Source organism: Molossus molossus, unplaced genomic scaffold (assembly GCF_014108415.1).
Source record: "Molossus molossus isolate mMolMol1 unplaced genomic scaffold, mMolMol1.p scaffold_m16_p_6, whole genome shotgun sequence".
Taxonomy (NCBI): Eukaryota; Metazoa; Chordata; class Mammalia; order Chiroptera; family Molossidae; genus Molossus; species Molossus molossus.
In genome coordinates this window covers 14,336,181-14,358,085 of record NW_023425399.1, presented here as the reverse complement: position 1 = coordinate 14,358,085, position 21,905 = coordinate 14,336,181, and the positions used below count along the sequence as shown (strand labels likewise).

At 49.4% G+C, this 21,905-nt stretch overlaps 1 protein-coding gene across 2 annotated transcripts in view; it reads right to left on the bottom strand.

The window, feature by feature from the left end:
- The window catches only part of PTPRT (protein tyrosine phosphatase receptor type T), a 967,960-nt gene that overhangs the window by 114,267 nt on the left and 831,788 nt on the right, over positions 1 to 21,905 (bottom strand). The window lies entirely within an intron of this gene.

The window sequence follows — 21,905 nt, the reverse complement described above, 5'->3', positions numbered from 1 at the left end:
TGTGGGCATTCAAAATGTAAGTATTAGAAAAATCCTCAGTAATAAAGGAGAAGTACCTACTGCCACAGCGTGTGCTCAATTCCCCTTCCTTTGAAGAGAAGGGAGGATCCAAACCCGTGCGGAGGGCACGCGAGACCCTCAGCCTGACCCCAGCTTCGGCAGCCGTGTCTTCCACACCCACCTCTGTTAGGAAACACCAGCCCCTTGCCTCCCTCCTGCAACCATGGCTCACGACTCCGTTTCCCAATGCACCCCCATTCTCCTCCACCGGCACCTCCTCTGCCTCCTTCGAGGCTCCGTGGCATTCCAAGGTCACCTGAACTGATGCTTTGCTCTGCTCGGCTGACACGCTCATTGAGCAAATGTCTACTGGGCACCTACGTGTGCCGATCTCTGCTGGATGGAAGAAGGTCATAGCGACAAACCACTAAACCTGACCTTGACCTTCACAGAACGCAGAGACGAATGGCAAAGGCGGGCACTAAACTGATAATACAGAAACACATATACAATCACAAAGGCGTTAAAATCCGGGAGGAGAAACACGTGAAGCTATGAGAGACCCAAAGACAGGTTTGCGTCCTGGCAGGAGATCAAGGAAGGCCTTGTTGCCATGTCAGCGAAACACACGATTAGTCCAAATGCAGTGATTCCGCTCTCCGCCCACCGGGGCAAGAACCTCTCCAATGAAGGGCTTTGGACTTCTTGCCTCTATTCCAGTTTCTCGCTCAGTGCCTGGCATGGCAACCGGTGCTCGACAAATCTGTCGCACAAATTTATATTCAAAACTCTACAATTTCAAGTGTAGAAAGATTGTCATCCTACCCTGACTGCAAATTACAACCACTTCAAAAGAGAGACATCCAAGGAAAGGGGAAGAAAAACCTGCGTGAAATTGTTCCGTGACCTGGGATGTTTATAGTTATGAATATTTTTGGCTAACAACCCAGCATTTCCGTCCTGCGGTTGTCACAGAACTCTTGGGATGCTTGAAGAATTCACAAAAGTCAGAGATTTCCCCCTCACAGCCCACAGAAGAGCCGTAGCTGTAGATGAAAACACAAAAACAAAACAACACAACCTCACAAACCGTCACAAGATACATGGAATAGTCATAAAACGTATGGAATCCTCAGACCCTCTGAGACGCAGGTATTTGTGACTTCACAAACTTGGAATTTTCCTTTTCTCCTTGTTCTGAGATTCTTGCCAACCGGGTCACACACTTTCACCAGCAGGGGGTACTAGAAGCCGGTGGAAAGAGAGCCTGCACACGCCTGTGTATTCTCCTGCAGGTTCCTTTTTAGAGCTGAAGATGTTTTCAGACGAAGCAATTCGAAGTCCACTGCTTCTGACAGGTGGGGACAGTGTGACGCGGCCGCAGCGCTTGGCATTCTTTCCTCCTTCGGATCACTCTGCGGTCTCTGCTTGCCAGCTGGGCGAGGGCCGGTGGCAGGGCTGTGCCTGTGCTGACCCCGCGTCCTGTGGTTTAGTCTGAGCAGCCTTCTTTTTTTTTAATCCTCACCTGAGGATATTTTTCCATTTATCTTCAGATAGAGTGGGCGAGTGGGAAGGAGGAGGGGGGAGGAAGAGAGAGAGAGAGAGAGAGAGAGAGAGACATCGATGTGAAAGGGACACATCGATTGCCTCTCGCACGACCCCATCCAGAACAGGGGACTGAACCACAACCAAGGTGTATGCCCTTGACTGGAATCGAATCCGTGACTCTTTGGTCCGCAGGCTGATGAGCCAACTGCTGGGCCAAACAGGCCAGGGCAGAGCACCCTTCTTTATAAGGGGCAGTGGCGGGTGGGATGGCTCAAGGGGGGGCGGCAGGGCTGAGGAGGGTCTGAAATCGTGCGCCGAGAGGAGGGGCCGAAAGAGCCACATTTCTCACGGAGAGAGATGCTCAGAAATGCTCTCTGCACACACCTGCCCTCTGGCTCTGTGTGGCCCCAGGGGCAGAAGCAGAATCAGATTGGCTTGGCAAAAGGAAGAAATGTGGACCAAACTAGACTGCGTGGGTCTCTCCTGGGAATGCCTAATGCTGGGACTGCTCCCATTTTCTCTCAACCTCCTCTTCACCTTCCAAGGCCCACCTCCCGTGTCCCCAGTTCCCGGAAGTCATCGTCCCCTTCCCAACATTACGAGTTCCTTCCTCTTTGCACATCCAGTTGCTGCAAAAGTGTTTTATGAGCACGACTTTGTGCCAGTGGCTGTCAGGCAGAAGGTGACCACGATGTGAAAAGCCGGATATGACCCCAGCCCTGTGCAGGCTTTGGGAAGTAATGAGCTCCCACTCGTGGGAGGAGTTCAAGTGCAGACTGAGAAACCACCTGGACACGAGGAAGTTGGGGATTCCGGCAACTGGGTTCTGCAAAACCCTTAAATCTCTTCGGGGCTGAGAACAGGAGGCCCCAGTCCATTGAGGGGAATCTTGGGGTCCCACCAACGGTTCTTCCCCTGGCTGTGAAGAGCCACGAAGTCTCTTGGGGAGTCACGGACCAGGCACGCCCTCCCTTCCCCGCAGGGCTCTTCCTCCATTTGTATCTCTGGACAGACCACCCCAGGATGACACAGACGACGGGAACCCAGAGAGGGCTCTCAGCCCCCAGGTGAACACGAGAACACGCAGCCGAGACTCTCCTCCTATCCAACGCCAGCTTCGCACGCTGAGGCCAAGATGCTTCGGTGCTGACATGATTGGATCTCTCGAGTTACAGCTCAGAACGGGAGAGGAACGGAGCTACCCTGTTATTTTATAGAAGAAACCGAGGCCCAGACAGAGGAGGGGCTTAGCCAGGGCTCACAGCACCTTGGCTAAGCCACAGAACTACCCCCCATTCCCTGCCCGCCAGCTCAGGGCAGGCACCTGTTCCAGCGTCCCTGCACCTCCCTCTCCGGGATGCCGTGGAGTGTACGTCCAGCTCCTGGCGCACATGGCGCGCTCCCTTACGAACCAGTGGGCCCTCCTTCACCCGAAGCCTCCACCCAGGACGAGTCACTGAGGCAGCGGCTGGGTGCTCCACGCCGCGGTCAGTAGTGACCGTGGGGGTGTGGGGGTGTGCAGTGCAGAGAACACGCCACTTTCTCTCATGTCGGCAGGCAGCGTGGGGCCGCAGTTAACACACTGGCTTTGGTGCCAGACAACCCGGTGTCAAACCTGGCTCCACGTCAGACTGGCTGGTGAGCTCTTGCAAGGGCTCATCCCTCTGCCTGGCAGTTGCCTCCTGTCTGAGAACACAGGTAACCCCTGGAAAGGCATGGAGGCATGGAACAGAGGGACAGGTCTCAGAGGGGAGGCGGCGATGGGGTGGGGCAGGAAGAGGTTAACGGAAGAAGTTATATGCATATATGCATAGCCCATGCACACAGACAATAGTGTGGGAAGGCCTGGCGTGGGGCACGGCTGGGTGGAGAGGGATGGGGAAAATGGGGAACATTTGTGAGAGAGAGAGAGAGAGAGAGAGAGAGAGAGAGAGAGAGAGAGAGATGGATGGCTGTGAAGATGAAACAGTGACTAGCCAAGCATTTCCCCAGTGCACGGATGGCACACAGTAAGCACTGAATAAATGCTCTGGTTATGATACGCTTTCCAATACAGGGAACAGCCGTGTTCATTGAAATGGCCCCATTATGTAGTAAATATGAATCCCCTGAAGCAGATGTCCTGAAGAATGGCTGGTCCCTAAAAACACTCTTTCATGCATTTTGGAGCCTTGGCTGCACGAATCATACGGGAGCTTTAAAAGTTACTGATGAGCCCTGGCCAGTCTGGCTCAGCGGTTAGAGCATCGGCCTATGGTCCAGAGAGACCCGGGTTCGGTTCCCGCTAAGGGCACGTACCTCCGTTGCAGTTTGTCCCCGGCCCTGGTTGGGTCATGCAGGTGGCAGCCATTAGATGTGTCCTTTTCACGTTGATGTTTCTCTCTCTCTCTTTCTCTCTCTCTCTCCTTCTCTCTCCCTGCCACTCTATCTGAACAAAAAATGGGAAAATATCCTTGAGTGAAGATAAAAAAAAAAGTTACTGATGAGATGCTAACGTAACTGGTCTGGGGTGCGCGTGGGCATCTGGTTTGGGAAGCTCTCCAGGGGATTTTATGTGCCACCAGCCTTGGGCACCACGGGTGCAGAACAATGGTCTGCCAGGTGCGGTCTCTGCACCAGCAGCATCAGCTTCACTGGAAAACGCATTAGAAATGCGATTTCTCTGGCCCCACCCTGACCTGCTAAATCAGAGACTTAGGCGACTACAAAGGCTTCCAGTCAATTCTCACGCATGCTAAAGTTTGAGTCAGGCATGCTATGTTCATCAGGGAATGGAGGCATCTGGGGGCCAGCCTTGGGTCTCCAAATAACTCACCGAGTAACCATGGGCACGCCCTTTTACTCCCTGGGTATTGATTTCACTACAAGGGGGAGTTGGTATCTAAGAACCATGGCACGAACAGATGCTTTTAAAATGACTGTTATTGGCTTAACTGTGCCCCCTAAAAGGTAGGGTGACGTCCTAACTTCTGGTGCCTGTGAATGTGACATTATTTGGAAATAAAGCCTTGACAGATGTCGTCAAGTGAAGCTGAAGTCATTAGGATGGGCCCTAATCCAGTATGACCGGTGTCTTTACAAGAAGAGGGCACTTTGGCCAGGGGCACACAGGGAGATGCCACATGACGACAGAGGCAGATACTGCAGTGAGACAGGTGCGAGACCAGGACCAAGGACTGACTGCCAGCCACCCCCAGAAACTCAGGGGAGGCGGAGAAGGATGCTACTCAGAGCCCCAGGGGGCCACCTTGATTTCAGGCGTCTACCCTCCACACCTGTAAGAGAATCAACTTTGCTGTTTCACATCATCCAGTGTGTGGTACGTTGTTACGGTCGCCATAGGAAATGAACACGATGACCATGAAACAGGAAGTCCCCAATCTATTTCATTTATTTCACAAATGTTTTTAGAGCACCTGTTCCATGCCAAGCACTATTCAAGGCTTTTACAAACACAGTGTATTAATTTCTCTAACTCTCCTAATAATTTTATGAGGTTGAAATGAAACCCCATTCTATGAGATCAAAGAGTGAGGCAGAGAGAGTTGAAATAATTCACCAAAAGTCACCCAGGCGTCAAGAGATGGAGCTGGGATTCACACTCAGGCAGCCAGGCTTCTGGATGTCCTGACAGATTCCTTGTTATGTCATGTTCAGCCAAGGACACATACATATCTATCCCTGTCCCCAGCTTTCTCAGCTGGCTCCCTTCCTCTCCAGGCAAACACATGCACACACTGCACATATACACACATGCACACATGCACATACTGCACACATACACACATGCACACACCACACACACACACTGCATACATACACACATGCACACACTGCACATATACACACATGCACACATGCACATAGTGCACATATACACACATGCACACATGCACACACCACACACACACACTGCATACATACACACATGCATACACTGCATGCACGCACACACATGCACTGCTTACATGCGTGTGCACACCGCACACATGCATGCACACACTGCACACACGCACATTCACTGCACACATGGGCGCACACACCACACACACATGCACACACTGCCTTCATGAGTGCACACATCGCACACACACATGCACACATTGCACACATGCACACACTTCACACATGCACACACACACAGACACATGCAGTCAGAAAGCTCACATTCACCCCCATCCGCATCCTTCAGGCAATGCACATCCTGTCTGCTCATCACCTCTCTTGGGCACCAATTCTGGAACACAGTGGGCGGTCCTTCCTTCCCTACCCCACATCACTCTCCCTTGGGGCTTCTCTGTCCTTCCATCAGAAGGGCAACGTTATAGAAGGAAGAGCAGCCGATCATTACAGTTTGAAAGGCCAAGGGACCTTGGCCACCACCTGTCACCTCCACCTCTGCTGTCTTATTCTTCAAGTCTGTGCCTCAGCCTGTCTGTCTGTGCTCTCTCTTCTACCTGCGGCTGCCTCTCTGTCTTCCCTGCCTGGAAGGGCTCTCCTACACACCACGCTCTTTCCTCTGAGGGCACAGTCTGACCACCTTCTGGCAGGGGAACCGACACAGGAGAAGGCTCTCCTCCCTCTGGGCCTATGGCCACACCACCCTTGGATCCTGAAGCAAAACTGAGTGGGGGCAGCATGGGCTTGAGAGCCAGACTGCTGGGTTCAAATCTTGGCTCCACCATTCTCTCGCCATGTGGCCACTTACTTGGCCTCTCTCTAACTCAGTTTCCTCATCTGTCAAATGGGAACAATCATAGTGAATTCTCACAGCCATTTGCGGTAGACACTTTGTAAACATTAACGTTTTTACAATAGGATCCGTCACCCACCAAATAAGCGAAGTGTTTGTTGACTAACAGGCCATGAGAAGGGAATACGTGTCTCCTAGAAAAGTGAGGACAGAGCCTGTGATTCAGACAGTGGGACCGGCCCTGAGTGCGCTCAGGCTGCTGAGTTCTGAACCCCCTGGCTTGGCACATGGCTCTCTGTTGTTGGTGCTGTGGAAATACCACGGACTTTGGCCCCTGGTTCTAACCAGCTGAGTAACCATGATCGTGTCTCCATCTCTGAACAGAGTCTCGGTTTCCTCGCCTGCAGAGAGGGATTTGGTAAGCCCTGGTTCAGTTACTGAGCTGATGGGAAGGGACAAATGTCAAGTTCTTCTGCGTTTGCATCCTCGTCATGTGTCTGCCCCTGCTGTCACCCTTCTTTACAATAACTTACGTGATACACATTAGCTCATGTTTGTATTTGCCCTTAGCATCTAGTTCAGCACTTGGCACAATGCTGTAAAAGCTTTAAAAATGTTTACTGACTAAAGAAATCAGGGGCAGGGAACCTTTTTCCTGCCAAGGGTCATTTGGATATTTATAACATCATTTATGGGCCATACAAAATTATCAACTTAAAAAGTAGCCTGCTCTATTTGGTCAGGCTAATCTGGTGAGGAGTGTGATGTGAGCTGGTACTGATTTCATGGGCCTCATGCAGCCTGTGGGCTCCTCTCCCCTGAACTGAATGAATGAATGAATGAATGAATGATGCTTATAATTCCCTTATTGTTGCTCTGTCCCATATTCAGTGTCTCCATGATCTAAACTTGACACTTGAGTCTATTTCTGCACCAACTGCCGGCACTTGAACAGGTCCTACGAGCCATTCTACAGGTTGGCCTTTCTCCGCAGATGGCACATGGCAGTGATTCTCAGACTTGAGGTTGCATCAGGATCACCCCGAGAGCATGTTAAAACAGGGATTGTTGGGCCCTGGCCAGTTTTCTAAGTGGTTAGAGTGTCAGCCCTGCGGCCTGAGGAGTTGTGGGTTCGATGCTGGTCAAGGGCATGTGCCTTGGTTGTGGTTGGGGTCTTGTAGGGGCAGCCAATGTGTTCCTCTCACACTGATGTTTCTCTCTCTCCTCCCCAACCCCTACTCTATCTGAAAGTCAATGGGGGTCCATCTGAAATCCTCAGGTGAGGATTAAAAAACGTTGGGTCCCACCCTCGGAGTTTCTGATTTAGCGTCTGAGGTAGGCCTATAATTTGCATTTCCAAGTTCCTCAGAGATGCTGGGACTTGACTTTGAGAACTCCTGCTCTATGGAATGTCATCTCCCATCCCCTTGGGGGACACATGCCATTTATCTGCTGTCTCTTCTCCATCGGTCACTTTCAACCTTATTCCCATCTCTCACCCACTCCTCAACCTGCCAGTGGGCACAATGTACCCTTTAATCCAGGATCCCCATTTTCCCTGGACTTCAGACAAATGCAATAATAATAAAAAAGGAACTATGCACATATTATGTAGTTAACACTGGAAAACCAGCTTCATTCATTCCAGGGGCCTCTCAGCCTTGGAGCGACTGGCATTCTGGGTGGGCTAAGCCTTCGTTGTGTGTACTGCAGGGTGGTTGGCGGCATCCTTGCCCTCTAGCCCCAGATGCCAGTAGCTCCCCCAGTTCCTAGGTGGACAATGAAAATATCTCTAGACATTGCCTAACATCGCCGGGTGGGCGTGGGGGACAGAGTTGCCCCTGGTTGAGAATTGCTGGTAAATACATATGAATGTATGATTAACATTAGGAGATACTAGTGGAGTCTTGGTACCTTGAACACAGCTGTAATCCTCATGGAAACACTACAAGGTGGTAACAATTTCTTTTGTTCTATAGATGAGTGATCGAGGCCCAGAAGGGTTGATCTGAAACTCATAAAGCAGGTAAAGGGACCAGGTGGGAGTTGAGCCCCATTCTTCAGCCTGGAGAGTCCTGTCCTCTCCCTCAGTCTGTTCTGCTCCTCTTCCCGAAGAGCAAACGATCCCTTACAGCCTCCCAAATGTCTAACCAAAGGGGGCTGGTTCGGTAAATTATGGTACATCCCCTGGATGGAATATTATGCAGCTATTAAAATGATGGAGCACCATTAAAAATAAAAACTATGTAGCAACATGGAAACATTCTAACTGGATTACATTAAGTTAAAACACACACACGCACACACGCACACACAAAACAAACAGCTGGCAAATAAAACCGTGTTTACATTGTGATTTCCACTGTGAGAAAGTATATCGGTGCTGATGCGTTAGATTGAAGGTATTAAGAATAATTTTCCTTTCTTCTTTGATATCTCTGTTATCAAAATGTCTTTGCGATCATTATCTTTAAGTAGCAGCACAGTAACGAAATGCAAGATGCTAGGTATGCCGTAGGTCCTTCTTCCACCTGAATTAGTGGAACTAAAACGTCCTTAAATCCTCTGAGCGTGGCAGGGGTTTAATGCATTCTTACTTTGCCCTCAAATAACACTGCTGCATGTACATTTTGGAACTAGGACATCTTCCCGTGCACTGACCAGCTTCCCTCCAGCACAGCAAGCTGGAAGCACAGAAGAAAACGTCCCTGAAGGCATCGGTGTGGATCATCGGGGAGCAGGGCTGCTAGGAACACGCGGTCTGTGACTAGCAGATGTGTCTGTCTGTCAGAGGCTACTGAGCAGAGCACTGGTCTCATGCATTATGCATCAAGAGTGGTCTGGCACCCTGGCCCTGCCACGCGGGAGAAATCGTGCAGAAGGAACATCTGATGAACTGATTGGCATGTCAAAATGTCATTAAGGATAAATTAATGGATGTGTTACTTTGGCTGGAAGAGGCTGTACCAGCAAGACAACAGGCAGCCGGCGGGCTGTCCCCTAGCCCAAGACAGACAGTGTTTGCAATGGAGATTCATGGTCTTTATGCAACGTGAGGTGCTTTGCAGGGAGAAGAATAAACAGAAATGCTCCAGCACTTAGGCGCCGTAAAATCACAAGCATGAGATAAATTAATTAGCGTACACTGGGAAGGCGGCTGGTCTGTCTGCACTCCTGGGGAGAGTGGGCACGGACGGCACTGGGCTGGAGATGACGGTCTCGACACCAGTCTCCTGGAGGAAGCAATCGAGTTTAATGTGCAGTCATAAACTGCAGCTGATGGAAAGCTAAGTCGGGTCTGCGCTGTGTTCTCATGGCTACATTTCTGTCCACTGCTGCACGCTCTGTGTGTCTGCAGGTCAAGTGTCTTAGGTGACTGGGCAGACCCGAGATGGCTGCCACTTGCTTCTACCGCTATGGGAGGAAATGACACCCGTCAAGACAAACTTTCAGGGAAGCCTGACTCCCCCTGGGTATCCTAGGTAGGGGGTGCTCCATCCTCTTGCGATGGGAGGCTCACTACCTCACATTCAACTCGTTCTATTTTTAGACAAGCACTGTCCGAAAGTCCTTCTTTATGTTTCCCTTGACTCCCCCTCCTTATAACTGAACAACAACGAAAGCAACAACAAGAATAGCATATTGAGCATGAGCTAGAGGCCAGGCACTGGGATGTGGTCCAGGCACAACCTCACCATGTACCATCCCCACTTTACAGCAGAGGGAACTAGCGAGGGTGCGAGAGATGCTCAAGGCCACACGGCTGGTCTATGGCAGAGCAAGACCCAAACCTAGGCCTGCCGAAAACTACGTCTTAACATTCTCACAGCACACAGTTCTATCACCGCCACTCACGGAACAGAGCCCGGCCTTTAGAGCACCTCAAATTACAAGAAGGCAGATGGGAATGAACATTTTGAGCCCATGCTGGGCACTCTGCTAAGCACCTGGCCTGGGTTCGTCAAGTTAATCTATTTTTCATGCAACAGCCCCTTTTCCCCATCCGGGACCTCTCTTTTCTGGCCTTATTTATTTTTGGGGGGTCCATTTATTTATTTATTTAGTTTAATTAATTAATTAATTAATTAATTTTTAAATCCTCACCCAAGGATATTTTTCCATTCATCTTCAGATAGAGTGGGAGGGAGGGAGGGAAGGAGAGAGGAAGAGAGGGACGGCGGGGTGAGGGGGTGGGGAGAGAGAGAGGAACATCCATGTGAGAGAGACACATCGACTGGTTGCCTCCTGCATGACCCCGACCGGGGTTGGGGACTGAACTGCAACCAAGGTATGTGCCCTTGACTGGAATTGAGCCCGAGACTCTTTGGTCTGCCGGTTGATGCTCTAACCACTGAGTCAAACCAGCCAGGGCCATTTATTTTTTAATATACAATAATCAGTGTCATTCCTATATATTAATAATGAACAATCAGGATATAGGGGGCAGAAGTACCATTTATAGTAGCATGGGAAAAATGAAACATTGAGGTATAAATCCACCCAAACGTGCGTGGAACCTGCACGCAGAAACCTACAAGAGGATGCTGAAAGCAATCAAAGCAGACCCTGCCAACCAAGAGACATCCCGCGCTCCGAGGGCACAGGACTCAATATTAAGTCGTCGATTCTCCCCACGTGGACCTGCCGATTCAATGCGAGCACAATGAAAACCCAGCAGGTTTCTTGCAGATACCAATCAGCTGATTCTAAAATGCCATTGTTCATTTATTTTGAAAGAGAGAAGTGGGGAGGGGGGCGGGGAGCCTCCAAACCTCCATCGTCCAGAAACCGAAAGCTGACATCTGTTGTCATGTTAAACAGCATAACCACCTGGGTGCACTTTTAATAATTCTTTCTCTACTTCTGATATGGCTGAATCTGAATGAGTTCCTCTCCATGGCACTACCTATTTATAAGACACCATAAACAAAAACATGCTAAGGGACAAAAGTTTACTCTAGAAAATTAGAAGTGGCACTCGAGAGGCCTGTTTACGAAACAACCCCAGTCCTACGCTCTCTTTAATCTTTGTTTATATTTCCCCAATACGGATGATAAAATTTCATATCATTGCAAAAAGATGTTCTTGCGTGATTCTTGTCGTAGTTAGGCAGTGAGGGTGTTCAAAGGAATAAAGTGGTCAGTACAGGTTTTTTCCTCTCTCCTGTTGTAATTTGGAGCAATGGTTAATACTTTCAGGTAGGGACTCACTTTGAGTCTTATTCATTGCATAGTCTACCTGGTCTCAGAGGGTGTAATCGTTATTAGTTTACTGGCCACTCTCTGTTCCACAGCGTTCTTTCAACATCCACCCTGTGCCCTGGTCCATTCGATGGACCTTTATTTCCTTACATTGCAAATACTTCCTCATCGGAGCACCTGGCAGATTTCATGAGATATCTGTATGCGTATACTTTGTAAACGGCAAAGCACCAGTAGGCAGAGTGGTCTAAAACACAGAGCACAATAAAACCAACTCGAACGTGAGCATTTGCTGTGTGTCAGACGCGAGCCGGAGGTTAGGCGTGCATTACACTATCTGAAGTACCCCTGGCGATTCCCACGACAATCCTGCAAATTTGCTCTGACTGTCCCTTGTTGACAGAGAAAACAGAAGCTCCGAGAAGTGAGGTTAGAAAGTGGCAGAGTCCAGGATTCCAACTCAAATGCAGTAGTCCATGCTCTTTTTACTACCCTACTGCTTCTAGGCACTAAGCGTTGTTTTCTTCGCCATTCAGAACCAGGGCAAAAGCACAGTTCATTTGTTTCTTATTTTTTTAAGTATGTTTTTATTGATTTTTTTTTTAGAGAGAGAGGAAGGGAGAGAGAGAGAGAAACATCAATGTGAGAGAGAGACACCTATCGGCTGCCTCCTGCACACCCTCCACTGGGGATGTCCTGATTGGGAATCGAACCGGGACCTCTCAGTCCATGGGATGACACTCAATCACCTGAGCCACACCAGCCGGGCCAAAAACACAGTTTAATACCATTAAGGAGTAGGAGGTCAGATTACCAAAGTATCATTTACTGAGCAGACTGGACCCAGCCTAGAAGGCTGAAAAGTCCCTGCACAGTAACAGGGACTGTACATACACGCTTTGAATCAGCCGCGGATCTCAGGAAAAACCTCAGATCCCACATTTTTCATAGTATTGCTGAATAAAGCAAAGACAAAAGTGTAGCGTGAAATCCCTTATTTGGGCTTAGATTTTCCGTCAGGAGTTGTCTCCTTGGCAGTAGATGTCCAAATCGTAAAGGGCAGGAGGGAGAAGGAGAAGGTAAAACACAGATTCCCTTGGTCTTTCTCCACTTCCAAAAGCAGCGACTGTCGCTGAGCCGTTTCCCCAAACAAAACAAGCCTCCCTTCGCCGTGAGGCTCAGCGTGGTTTATGACCTTAATAAAACCATATTTTCACTCTTTACAAAAGTCAAGCCTCCCATTAAAAACAGGGTAATGACCACACTAATCTTTCAGTTCTCCCGCTTAACATGGGCGGTGACAATAGACACGAATTCCCACTCTCAGGAGACCCTGCACAGCGGTTCGCAGCCGTTGGAATGAAAAGTGTTCGAGGAAGAAGCGCAGCCAATGCTCTTCGGTTCTGCCAGAAAGGAGACGTCACAGACAGAAGGGCTGAGCCCCTGGAGGGCCACGGATGACGACAATGCGTCTGGGCAGACCTTGCTCAGGAGACTGATCCTGGCCGAGGGATCCGGGACTGATCCTGGACTCTCCATGGTACCCCAACAGCACTCTGGGGAGTGACTGCGATGAGAAATTACAAACTATTTAGAAATGAGCCTGGGGCACTTTTGCTATTCATCACATGCCTTCTACACATTAACCAACAGCTGCGAATCGTCGAGTTCAGTGTTTCCAGGAAATGGTGCCGTCCAATGGCATTCGATCTTCGACGGACTCGGCCCTCGGTTCCATCGTCATAACCAAAGCCGTATCTAGTTGATGATCCCAGGAGACCAAATTCTTAACTGAGGGTTATGTGGCCAGTCCGAGACCTCGAGCTAATCTTCCAAATGCCAAAGGCCATGACCTTGGCTTCTCGAGCTTTCCTGGAGGGATGGGTGATTCTCGATCACGGCTTCGGATGAGAATAACCCGGAGAACTTTAAAATGTCCAGGCATGAGTGAAGAACAATGCAGTCCGTCCTCCCAGCTTCCTTTCTAGGTGGCGGCTTGTGACCCCTCTTACCTGGCTGCCCTCTGCAAACTACAGCAACTGCTCTGAGCTCTGTCCCCAGGAAGGGGGCATGGGTCCCCCGGGGCCCGTCCAGTACTCAGTGGCTCCTTGTGTTCCGAGAATCATGTCTCTTCTGAGGCAGGTTTTGGCAATCACATCACAAAAGACAAGCCTGTTTCCTGCACCCTACAGTTAGAAATAACCAGGGGAGCCCTCTGCCTTCAAACACCACCTTTTTTTCTACCTACTGGTCTATAAAATCTCTGCATGTGTAAACGACACTGGCTACCCTTGTGGTTCTGGCCAGAAGCATTCATCACCTCTCGGTGATATCAGCAGGGATGGATGCCGGGAGGACGGGGTCCCACCCGATCGCTCAGAGAAGGGGATTGGCAAAGTTCAAGAACCTCTGTCTCAGTTGTCCTTCTTCATGCTATTTGACAGATTCTCCCCTGTCACTTTGGTAGTCACAACCTCTATCACCCCACCTCCCCCGACACACCCAACCCCTGCTGTGTCGTAGCTCAGCTCTACCATTTGATGAATGACAATTCCCCTGGCACATGCGTTATATTATTTACTTCCTTATGACAATCCCATGAATTGAGCACTATATAGTCCCATTTTACAGATGGGAACTGGAACATCAGAGAGCTTAGGAGTCACAGCTGTTTGGTAGTACACATGGGAGTCAGACTTTCTCCTTCCTGTGTGTGTGTGTGTGTGCACGCGTGCATGTGCGCACGCATGTGCGTGTCTGTGTGTGTATACATGTGTGTGTGTGTGTGTTTTAAGACAGTGAAGCCAGTAAGAAAAGGGGGTGAATGTGTCTTTTCTCCAGGGAAACACCTCATACCTGGCCTACATGAGGCACCCTATCAGGGCCTTTAGCCCGTGAGGTCTTCCATGGACACAGAATCAGTACTTCCTTCCTTTGTTACGTCATCACTGCCCCTTTCGTGTTCTGAAAACATTACTTTATAACCGTTTGCTAACACGTCCTCATTGCCCTTTTAGCCATGAGCTCCGCGAGAGAAGGATATTTCTCTGTAAATATTTAACACCCAGCTTGGTGTGTAGCTAAAGAAATTGCTCAGTAACTGCTTACAAATGAAAGGCTACGCCGTTGAAACACCGTGGCTGTTCTGAAACGCAGCGTCGTTACCCCCATTTTACGTGAGAAACAGACCCGGAGATGGAGTTAGGCGACTTAACGACAACTGTGGGGCCAGAACGCCCAGCTCTTTCCCGACGGCTCCGTCGTCCCTGCAACAACACCTTGCTAAATACCTCCAAGCCCAACCACACAAGTGGGTAATAGGTGGGGAACCCCTTGGGAAGAGGTAAAGCAGCATATAGCGCAAACAGGATGCAATCGTTCCATCGGCATCACTGCGGAGCTTAGCTGAAGCCCTTCCTCCCATTAAAAGCACTCTGCTGAGCACTTAGGCCTTGTCCAGTCTGTGTATCTCAGAATCCTCTCTTTGCCACAGCCCAGCCCTGGCTGCAAGGGTCGTTCCCACTTCGGGGATGCTTGCTGGAGGCAAGTACTTTCAGAATTAAATCCTTTCCTGCCCTGATGACTCACTGCTAAGGGGCACTGTGGCTGGGCCCTTGGAAACCTGGTTCTCATCTCTGGCTGGCTCAGCAAAATGATCTTACTCATACCGTCTCCTCTGTGACCCACAGGGAGCTCCCCGGCAGGAGCTATGCATGCAGATCGGCTCAGCCCTGGTGCCCAGCATCGGCATCCATGAGAAACAAATGCCTATGAATGAATGATTGCCCAAGGGCGGGCGTTAGAGTTATTTATTACTAGTGGGCAACAAAGTGGTGACTCCAATTAGTTGGTATGCAAAGTGTCCACAGGCAATGACGGGTGCAGCTCCAGGGGAGGGGCCGACCACATGCTCGATCCACCTGTCTCCAGTGGCCAAACGGAAGGAAAACCGAAGGGAGTGTCCTAGGTGTGTTCCCTGAGAATTAGATCCTTGACAAAGACTGGTCCATGAGAGATGCATCAGGAAGAGCGTCTGGGGTCAGCATATGTAGGAGGGGAAGGGAGGGAAGGAGGAGAGGGGGAGGGGAGAGGAGAGGGGGAGGGGAGAGGAGAGGGGGAGGGGAGAGGAGAGGGGGAGGGGAGAGGAGAGGGGGAGGGGAGAGAAGGGAAAGAGTGGGCAGAAGGGAAGGCTGGATGGTGGTGCATTTGTAGTGATGACCTGAGCCAACTACATGGGAAGTTCTGAAGCTGGGGTGACTTTTCCACCCCAGTGTTGACCGATACATGGATGACCTTGGAGGAGGTAGCTCTGAAGGGCGAGTAGTCCAGATGGGGGCTGTTAGCCAAGAGTTATCTGCCAGGGTCAGTTCTGGTGACTGAGGGAGTAACTGTCATTCTTCAAGGGGGATCTGAGCAGTACATCACAGTGTCCCCCACAAGTCACCCCTATCAACAGAGAGCCCCCACACTTGCTTTTACAGCTTCTGTACAAAGTTCGAATATATTTACAGAATAGAAGCCTTTATGACCACAGACAGACCTTTCCAAGCGTCGAGACACCCTCCATACCTGGTTGGTACTAGAACTTCAAGTATAAACTTCAAACTGAAGTATAAACTTCTCCCACCACCTTTGGCGGGAAACGCTCATTTGTATTCCCCTGATTAAGGTGACAGACTTTGACTTGTAGATTTGCTGCTTGGTACTCATGACTGATGTATTTCGACTCTGATTCAGTAGAGTAAACAGTAAAGCGCTGGTTCAGTCACACCCTCTCTCCAAACCTGTCTGTACACATGATGTACCCAGTGCATGCATATCCATCTTGTTCCGGCAGTATTCGTGCCTTTGATACATTTATAATTGTGACACGCGAGTACCACATTTTGAAACCTAACATCAACATAAAATTACACAACAGGTGATCTGAAAGCCACGCCATCACTCTGTGCCAAAATAAATAAAAATGGATGTGAACTGCCTTCTAGAGAATGGAATAATGTAACTCCATGGGAGATAAAGCAAAATGGGGGGGGGGGGGGCGGCAACTTCACACATACACCCGTCTGTGCGTGTCTTTGTTCATGTAATCAACACAACCTATGACGCCCGATTTGTTCTGGGCACCGAGCTAGGCGTTGGGAAAATGGAAGAGGAGGAATACACAGTCCTCGTCGACAAGGAGAGAGACGGGCAGACACACCAAGGGCAGTATAACCCGAGGATGTTCATGAACCAATGCATCAATTGTTGAATGAATGTAAGGTGAAGGCAACAACCAAAATATGAGCCCGGGACCATGGGCATGAGCTGTGGCAGTTGGGGATGGCCACCTACAGAGGAGAATAAGCATTTCCCCTTTTTAAAGACACTGGAATTTTCCAGGCGCAGAAGGTGGACAGGTGTGCCAGAGAGAGGCCACTGCAGGTGCCAAGTGCCACACTGAGAAAGGCACAGGGTGATGTGAGGGTGTCAGGAGAAAAGTTGTTCTGAGTCAGCAAAATAATAATTAGAGAAGTGGGTTAGAATGCATTCCCAGGCCACACCCCCAAAGGGGTGGGGCCCAGGAGTCAGAATTCTCACTGAGGTCTTCCCATTGGCTGAAGTGCATTAATATGACAGGCATCCCTGACTTGCCTTCCTGGTCATGCCTTAGATTTCCACCTGTCAACATGTTTGCTGCTAGCTTCTGGTAATTGATACTTATCCTTTTAAAATGGTTTCCTTTTATTCCTTTTTTTTTTCTTCATTTTTGAAGTGACTGATGAATTACATAAAATGCTTTTTGAGTATCTCTTGATATAAGCATTTAAAATTCCTCTCTAAATGCACTGAGGCAATGCTATTTGCCCGGCGACAGCCTACGATGTGCAAAGCTGTGTGCATTTGAGAGAAGGAGGCAGTTTCTTACTTTGGGGGACCTACTCTGTGCTAGACATTTCCCAAACATTACCTCCTTGAATCCTTGCAAGATCTCTAGGACATACACATTTGTGGTATGTACCCCCCGCCCCAAAACCTCCACTTTACATGTTAGGAAACAGACTCAGAACAAATTGAGTGGCTTGTCCAGGTCACAGATTCTGAAAAGGGGCAAAGATTTCCTGAAGCCACAGGAGCAAGGGAGGTGTAAGGGAAAATTGTTGCTATTTATGTTCTTTTAAAGAACAGATAATCTCCTCAGTGACTGTAGCAATTTTATCTTTTAATTTCATCTTGTTCTTTCATTCATCCACACACGCTTACGAGGAGTTCACTGTGCGTGTTAGATGCACCGTGGGACCACCCCAATAACAAGAAGCAGTCTTAAGACACACTTGCTCCCGTCTGCAATAACGAGGTAACTGCAGTGAGAGTTTGGAGAAAAGGTCATTCTCGCAGGTGGAGGGAATCAGGGAAGACTTCCTGTAGGAGCCAGTGCTTGATGTGGCCCTTGAAGAATAGAGGTTGGATTTGAATCTGTTGAAACGGGGAGACAGGAAGAATAGGGGCAAAGCCGAAGGGTTCCCGCGGACAGGGGCAAGCCCAGATCAGTTTTCCGCCTGCGTGCACTTGCATCTGGCCAAGGCCACGTGAGCCAGGTAAGTGCGCTCCCCCCGCCAGGATGGTTGGAGAACATCTCAGCGCTTTCACAAGAACTGCACTAAAATGTCTCTGTTCGAAACAATTACTGTGCCCATCACGCACCTTGAGGTAAATTAACTCGTGAACACACGTCAACTCTTAATATCCTTTTGAAAAGCAGATGCTGAAGTGTCAGGTCTGCGTTACTGCAGAAAGGCAAGAAGGAATTCTAGAGAAGCATTTCCGTCAGCTCTGGAGGAACAATAGCTGCTATTTATAAAATACCGGCATTGTGTTGGCCACACTATATATACACTCTCATCACCCCTCACGAAAATGCTGGGAAGTCACTATGGTCATCGCTGTTTTGCAGAAGCAAAAACTGAGGCTCAGATTGGTTCCATGACTGTTCAAGGTCAGAACGATTTGATGAAAGAGGCAGACCTAGAATTGTGTTGTGGGCCTGACGCCAGAACCCACATGACTCTCATTTTCTTGTGCAAGCACTGGATAAGGAAGGATCCTGTTCCAGACTCTCCTGTGTCCCCGAGTCCCCAGATCCTTGTATCTGTAGCTCTTTTTAGCCTGCTCATTAACTTCTTTGGTCACCCCTAACTCTAACCCCTTGGCTACCTCTGATCTTGGCTGCCCAATGCTTTTAGCTCTGACCATGGCCAGTGAAAACAGGATTGTCCCAAGGGCCTCCTCATGAGCCCGAAAGAGCTACCACTCCTTGTCCCCAGCAAGGTGCTGATGTCCACGCACAAAACTGAAGCCCTACAGGCAGCCAGACTTGCATTTGAATCCTGGCTGCCCCACAGCCTGGCCAAGGGCTCTCCAAGCACACGGTCCCGGCAGGAGTCCCTCCATCCCTGAAGAATAGGAGTTGGTGCAAAGAATGAGTATGACTAGGGGGTATGTGATCTTGGGTTCAAACCCTAGCTCTGTCACATCCTAGCTGTGTGATGTAGACAAGTTCTCACACCTCAGGCTTAATGTCTAAATATACTCAACACAATAGCACGTATCTTGAAGGGCTTGTAAGCGTAAGATGAGCCTGGCACATGGTAGGCACCAACAGGGATTCTTTCCAACTTCTGCCCTGTTTTAGGCTGGTTCAGGGGTGTTTCATTCAGCTTTGTGTCTGCAACAGCAAACACAAGGTGCAGCTCATGGTCCAGCTCAGTGAAACAGGACAAATCTTGAACTTCATCCTCTCTGTATCTCAAAAGTCTAGGGTAGGGATTGGCAAACTATGGCCCTCAGCACAAACCTGGCCCACTGTCTGACTTTTCAAAATAAACTTTATTGGAATAAATCCATGCTCATTCATTTACCTATTGTTTATGGCCGCTTTTGTATTACAACGTCAGTACTGAACAGATGCGATCAATGGAGACAGTCTGAGCCCAGAAAATAAAAAATATTTACTTGCAGAAAGATTTGGGGGGCCCCTGCTCTTATGGATGAGATCGTTCAATGGGGGGAAATCTATGAGGGTCTCTTTGAAAAAAATTCCCCGTCTTCTCCCCCACCTACACTCTGTATTCCCTTTCCCTGGTTTATCTATTTTCTCCTTGGCTCTCGGGACCATCACTTTGTATCTGTATTACACTATCCTTATGTATGTTGTTTATTTTCCATCACCTCCACTATGAAGCTCCTTGTGGGCAGGGATTTTTGTTTGTTTTGCTCTTGTATCCTAGAACCTTGACCAGTGCCGGGCACACAGTGGGCATCAGCCCCACGCATATTTGTTGAATGAATAAACATGGATTTTATGGGGAAAAAAATTGTCCAGCCAAAGTGTGTTGGAGGCTTTCTCTTTCATGGATAATTGTGGGACTTCTAGGGGGACCTGGTGCCCCCACCCCCGACCTCTGGGAGAAGTGTATTATTTTTCTTATTTTATAGATGAGGCAATGGAGACGCTGGGTAAGTCAGTGCTTCTCGAACTTGAACACTCACACGAGTCACCAGGGATCTTGTTACCAGGCAGGTCTGACCCAGGAGGTCTGGGCAGAGACCGGAGGTCCCCCAAGAAGCCCCTCGGTGATGCTGGCCTTGCTGGCCCACGGCCCACACTTTGAGTGGAGGAGGTTTAAAGCACCCACTCGGGGTCTATACCTAAGACTTGGCGGGGTGGGATTTTGAGTTTGGAGCTCACAGAGGTCATCACTTCCTTCTTGTTCTTCCTTCTCCATCTATACCCCTCTTTCGGTCTGATGGTCTCACAGGAGCTGCTCCTCCGCCCCTTCAAGGCTGCTCCCTGTCCCCAAACACTGCCTCCAGTCCTTCCCTTCCATGGCCACTCTACCTCCAGCATCTCCTGCATCTACTCGACTTCCCCTACTTATGTGCCCAGGGCTTTCTGACCCTTCACATGGCTACTCTTATACTTCTTCACTGTTTTAGGGCCCAACGGTTCAAATACATATTCCTCTTCATCCGCCCCAGACAGGTTAGCGTTCTTTCCCAAGCCCACCCCGTGACCTGCGCCCGTGACTACCGAGGGCCAGATGTCAGGGCTGTGCCCACACCCTCCACGTCCATCTGTCTGTAGCATCTCTGCTCTTTCCATTCCTCCCCCGGCCATGGCCTTCTCCTCCTGGAGCTTACGGCCGCTTTCTCATTCTCTGTCTGCTTTATCAGGTCTTCTCTCCCTCTGAATATTTCACCCTGGTCGGATCTTGGGCTGGCACGAGTTTCACATTCTAGGATCTGTGACGTAGAACTCCAAGCTTGCACCAATTGAAGAGACTTTGGTTATCTCTGTACCTTGAGCCAGGAGTACCTGTATATCTGTCTCCTACACTCCCGCACTGTTCATCTTTGATTTCATCAGGGTGCCCAGCACAATCAATGAATGGTAGAAAGTGGGCATCCCAAGACAGTAGTATGTACGCTGGTTAAGAGACTGAAAGGGTGGGGTGCCCAGAGGTTGTGATGGGTCAATGCATGCCCACACAGACTGTGGAACATCGATGCCATAAGTACCCCTGGAAGATCACGGAGCTCCCAGGAGCCACCACGAGTGCCCTGACCCCTTATGGTTTCCAAAAGGGAAAAGAAAGGAAAGTAACAGTCCATGAGTGGCAACTTTGTGATAGGCACTTTACAAAACCATCTCATTCCCTCTTCAAAGTAACTATGAGTTAAGCATGTTGACCCTACTTTAGAGCTAAGGGACAGGAAGCTGGAAGGGTTCAGAGAATTCGCTCAAGGCTGCAGACCTGGTGAGGGACAGAGATGGGACCTGAACCCAGAGCTGCCTGATTCCTAAAGCTCATTCTCTTTCCACCACACCAACCACACCCTGTGTTGTTCCATACCTCTATTCCTTTGCAGATGCTGTTCCCTCTGCTCGGAATTCTTATTTCTTCGGTATTGGGTAAATCTGTCTCTAAAAACACTGATAACGATCCCCTGCCCCACTCAAAAGTGAGCCACCCAACTAAATGCTCTTATACCACAGTATCTAGACACCTCTCGGTCGACATTTCAGGTATTTGATTTTATGCTGGTCTCTCAGGTAGGCTGGAGCACTGTTAGAGTGAGTCTCAAAGTCCTGGACATCTCTCCAACCACAGTGTCTGGAATATATTGTGCGTGTTCGATGCCTATTTGTCAAATGAATGAATGAACAAATGAAGCAAGTTCTCTGGTACGTCTAGCATTGCTGGTGTGGTTCCATTGATTTTCAGATAACACAAGGGTAGTGGTATCATAATCTGATCTGCTTATCACCTGGGCCTATGGACCTATGGACCTAGTAACTGACCAGAGGGGTGCAAGAGGCTTTTGCTAGCTCCGTCTTCATCGGTGAAGGCTTCGGCAGATGGTCACTGACCGACACGGTCTCTCTCGCCAGGCTGGGTTTCCCAGGGTGGAGGACAAT